This window comes from Macaca thibetana, chromosome 2 (assembly GCF_024542745.1).
Source record: "Macaca thibetana thibetana isolate TM-01 chromosome 2, ASM2454274v1, whole genome shotgun sequence".
NCBI classification, from domain to species: domain Eukaryota; kingdom Metazoa; phylum Chordata; class Mammalia; order Primates; family Cercopithecidae; genus Macaca; species Macaca thibetana.
Window position 1 is genome coordinate 127,529,217 of NC_065579.1, and position 5,395 is coordinate 127,534,611.

The 5,395-nt window shown below is 40.5% G+C and overlaps 1 pseudogene; it reads right to left on the reverse strand.

Annotated features, from left to right (window-relative positions):
* Positions 1-3,544: 3,544 nt before the first annotated feature.
* LOC126947645 (G patch domain-containing protein 11-like) lies at positions 3,545-4,335 on the reverse strand (annotated as a pseudogene).
* Positions 4,336-5,395: the final 1,060 nt, after the last annotated feature.

Sequence of the window (5,395 nt, forward strand, 5' to 3'; positions counted from 1 at the left end):
ACAGTATTTTTGATTTTTAATTAAGAAAAGACATTTTAGAATTTCTAGATAGGACTTTGAAAATAAACATAGCACAATATACATAAAAGTAAATGGCATTGCATTAAATTTTACATTGTTTTGCAGTTTCAAATTTCATATGACTGTTCTAAAACAAATTTTAAAATTCTTTTCAATGTTTTGCTTCCCTCGGTGTTCATTATTGCCTACTTATAAAGTCATAAAAGGCCGAAAAATAAGTTTTTACTCATATTGAAAACCTGATTTTTTTTTTTTTTCCTTAAAATGGGGGTCTCTCACTATGTTGCCCAGGCTGGTCTCAAACTCCTAGGCTCAAGGGATTCCCCACCTCAGCCCGCTGAGTAGCTAGGACAATAGGCCTGCATGGCCACACCCAGCTGAAAACCTGTTTTTTGTGTTTTTTTTTTTTTTTTTTTTTTTTTTTTTTGAGACAGAGTCTGGCTCTCTCACCAGGCTGGAGTGTTGTGGCATGATCTTGATTCACTGCAGCCTCTGCCTCCCTGGTTCAAGCGATTCTCCTGCCTCAGCCTCCTGAGTAGCTAGGACTACAGGCGCACAACACCACGCCTAGATAATTTTTGTATTTTAAGTAGAGAGACGGGGTTTCACCATGTTGACTAGGATAGTCTTGTTCTCTTGACCTCGTGATCTGCCCGCCTCGGCCTCCCAAAGTGCTAGGATTACAGGAGTGAGCCACCGCGCCTGACCGAAAGCCTATATTTTTATCCTCTGATGGACGAGAACGGGGGGGTATCTCCCACTCTCTAAGCTGGTCCAGTTCTAGTCCTAGGCCTGTAAATGTAGATCACAATCCTGATGAAGTCATGGGTTCCATCAGTGTTATTCTGGCATTCTTAGCATAATTGTCATGAACATATTTAAAATATTTTAGGCCACTGAGCAGGTGTAGGTTGTCCCCATAGTCAGTAAGAGGAGAAAGGCCATTTCCTGTCTAACTTGATTCCACCTGAAATTATCCATTTGACTTTGGGACTTGACTGAATGTTGGTATGTTGGCTGAAATGACACCAAAATATTGACTGTAATGGCAAGGGTAAAATGTACTCCTCTGTTTTATTAATAGCTACTAATATAATTATATTATATATATATACACATATATACATATATATATATATGACAGGGTCTTGCTCTGTCACCCAGGCTAGAGTGCAGCAGCATGATCTCAGCTCACTGCAACCTCTGCCTCCCAGGTTCAAGCAATTCTCATACCTCAGCCTTCTGAGTAGATGGATTACGGGTACGTGCCACCACGCCCGGCTAATTTTTGTATTTTTAGTAAAGAGGGGGTTTCACTATGTTGGACATGCTGGTCTCGAACTGCTGGCTTCAAGTGATCTGCCTGCCTTGGCCTCCTCAAGTGCCAGGATTATAGGAGTGAGCCACTGTGCTTGGCCAATTTTATACTTTTTTTTTTTTTAACAAAAAAAATTAAACAATAGCATCCAACCATATATACTTAAATATTATATATATATATATTTACATTCATAAAAATAATGATTAGTTTTCTGGATGAAGAACTGAGGCCCCAGAGTTAACTAGATCAGTGGCTCAAGCTAGGCTGCATTTTAGAATCAAGGGCAGTGATATCCAAGTCACAGTGACCAGTGGCATCAGAATCTCTTGGGATGGGATCCTTTTATTACTATTTTGTAAAGGTCCCCAAGTTAAACTTGAAAAGTGAATTAGGTCATATTAGGTCAGAGATTAATACAAGTTATACTACTGATTATCTTACCCTAGCAAGTATAGGTTAGTTTTTGTGATTTTCTTACGGATGCTGTTTCTAATAAAAGAAGAGATTGATCTCTTGCTCAATGCAACTAAAAGGTGAGCTATAAAATCACACAGGTGATCACAACTCTACCCAAAGAACAGTGGCGCACCATACTTAATCTCAGCGCTAGTTCTTATCCTCAGGTGCTTGTCATTCATTCTTGGGACTTCAAAATAAATATAGATATAGATATCCAGGAACCGCCTTAGACTAGATAAGTCAACATCAATCATGAGGAGAGATACCTGAGCATATGAACTTTTAAAAAGATTCATGATTTTGATGCCTCACCCTGGACGGAACCCTCTCATAGTATGCCACACGGTATGTCCTTAGCTGTATTCAGTAAAATTACAGGCAAGCAGATTCCAGTTTAAGAGAAGACAATGAAAATAATTTAGAGCTACCAAGTAAGAATGGGTTTTTTTTGTTGTTTTGTTTTTGTTTTTGTTTTTTTCTGAGATGGAGTCTTGCTCTGTCGCTAGGCAAGAGGGCAGTGGCACGATTTTGGCTCACTGCAACCTCCGCCTACCCGGTTCAAGTGATTCTCCTGCCTCAGCCTCCCGAGTAGCTGGGACTACAGGCGTGAGCCACCATGCCCAGCTAATTTTTGTATTTTTAGTAGAGATGGGGTTTCATCATGTTGGCCTGGATGGTCTTGATCCCTTGACCTCGTGATTCGCCCACCTCTGCCTCCAAAAGTGCTGGGATTGTAGGTGTGAGCCAGTGCGCCCTGCCTGGAATGGTTTTAAAGCAGTGAGCTCTCTGTGGCTGGAAGAATAAAAGCAAAGGTTGAATTATCACTCGCTGGGAATGCTATCAAGGGGTTTCAGTAAGTACTTGGATCACATGATATTTGAATTTCCTCACAATTCTTAAGTTTCTATAGCCAAAACTTCCAACAGATCACATTTAATGGATATAGACATTGTCATGAAAACTCATGATTTTACCAGAAATTATCACGGTTATTTTGTCTGTAAAATGGATTAGAATTTAGTAGTACTGGTGGAACATTGCCTCTGACATCAGTCTTATTGAGGGGAATACGTTTCCCCTCCTCTTCATGCTTGGATGGAGGGAAGGGAAATTCTCCTTGCTCCTTCAAAGCGAGAAGTGTAGGAAAAAGCTCCCTGAACCCTCATTAATTCCTTCCCAACAGAGAACTGTCTCATCCTATGGGTGATACAAGAAGGAACTGAGCATGTGTGGTCCAGCCCTTGGTGGACCTTGAAAGTTAACTGGTCTCAGGATGCAAAGATGGGCTCTGCCCCAACAAGGCAGAGGCTCACAGTTCTTTCCAATCAGGGAGAAATATTAGTGTCTGATTGGAGAAAAATGCAGCCTTCTCTATTTCAGCTTGTTCACTGATAAAGTGGATATTTTTCTCTTCCTCTGACTCCCATTTCCTATTTCTCAACTTGTTCCAAAGTGAAGAGGGGAACAAGAGAGTTACCTGTTGGTGTCCTTAAACCCCTCACCTATCACAATACAGCAATAAACGGTAACTGTCCATCTCTATGATACTTGTGTTCTGAAATGGTATTACACTATTTTTTCAAGTCAGTGAACTCTCATATTCTAAAGAATAAAAAGAACAAAACATTATATAAAATCCCTCTTTCTTTACTGGCATAAAAAATTTGGGATTTCTAACTACTGAATTGTCTGTCCCTAAGAAATAATAACATTTTTCAATTTTCCAGTTTATTGGGAATAATCTTAGTCATGACCTGCAGAAGTTAGTCCTGGACAATCTGGAGAGGGGTCTTCGTTATCTTTGTAGACTGTTCCAAACCAAATACAATACAGAAGTTCTTCTCTTAAATAACTAGTCAATATTTGTAATTTTTCCAGTACACTTAAATCTTCACTCTTATATTCATCTTCATCCCATTCTTTTTCTTCTTTATCTTCTTCAAGCCTCTTCTTCAAGCCTCAAACAACCGTGCTTCCCTGGGAACCTGAATATTTTTCTGGGTGTCCAATTGTTGACAGACTCACTGGTTTCTTCTGAGATCTCCTTCTAGCTTCATTTCATCTTGCCTATTTTTAAGTTGCATTCGAAACTGTTCTGCAGCTTTTTCTTCAGCTTGGTTATTCATGTGAATCTTTTTTCTGTAGCTTTCTAATTTTTCCTCTGCTTTCCGTTTTAATGATGCCTCATGACCAAATGCCACTTTTCCCTGTTTTGATACTGAGAGGAATCGGTTCAACAATACCACTCCCACTCTCACCAAGTGCCTGACCACTTTTATAGCCCATCTTTTGGAGCAAGGCAAACCCTTTGTTTTCACAGCCTAGTGCATTCTTCAACCCATTGTCACGTCTTTCTTGTTCTTCTTTTAAACTCTTCTGCCTGAGTTTCAAATTAGCTTCCTGTTGCTTTTCTTCTTTTCAATGGGCTTCTCAGATTTGCCTTAGCATTTGCAAGCCTGGTCTGATATCCTCTTGGACATTAATGAAGGAATCAGACATTTGTCCTCTTCTTCTGCCATGTTCAACTTCACATGGCTATAGTATTTGACAGTTCTCTACTCGCCCTGGTTCAGCTCCGGGGAGTGTGTGCTGGGCATGCACCCACCGACCAGTGTTGGACTTCCGGGCCTCGGCTCCCTACCATTTTTATCATTTCTTAAATTCTCAGAATTGGAGAACTAGGTGTGGTGGATATTTTCTCTTTGTCCCTCTAACCTATGCTATGTTCCCTCCTTCCACTCTGCTCTATGTCCTGGGAGGCTGACCTGTCTGAACCTTATCAGTGGGCTCCCTTGTCTTTTGGCATCTGATTGGGTTCAGCTCATGGGGAGCCCAGACTGTGAAGTCAGGGCATTAATTTTTCACTTTACCCTTTACCTATAGGTCTCAGCTTCTAACAGGATGTCCTCTCTATAGAATCTGTGCCCCATCTCCATCTCTGCACCCCCCTTCTCCTCCTTCCCTCTCTGTGTTTCCCTCAACCCCCAACATGCTTCATCCTTATTTTGCCCCTTTAGGACTTTGGTAATTGTCTTTCCTTTCACCCTCCTTACACTTTTATTATAACTAGTATCTATTTAAAATTCTCCTTAAATTACTTAACCTGAGTATGTATCTCTTTCCTGCCTGGACCCCAACCCATATTTTAGGTCAGTGGTTTTAAACTGGGGGTGATTTTATCCCCCAGGAAACATTTAGTAATGTCTAGAGACACTGTTTTGTTTTGTTTGTTTTAAATTTTATTTTAGGTTCAGGGGTACATGGGCAGGTAAACTGCATGTTGGATGGGTTTGGTACACAGATCATTTTATCACTTAGGTAATAAGAATATTATACAATAGGTAGTTTTTCAGTCCTCTCCCTCCTTCCACCCTTCACCCTCAAGCAAGCCCTGGTGTCTGCTGTTCCCTTCTTTGTGTCCATATGTGCTCACTGTTTAGCTCCCACTTATAAGAGAGAACATGTGGTATTTTGTTTTCTATTCCTGTTAGTTCACTTAGTATAACGACTTCCAGCTCCACCTATGTTGCTGCAAAGGGCATAATCTTGTTCTTTTTTATGGCTGCATGGTGTTCCATGGTGTATATGTACCAC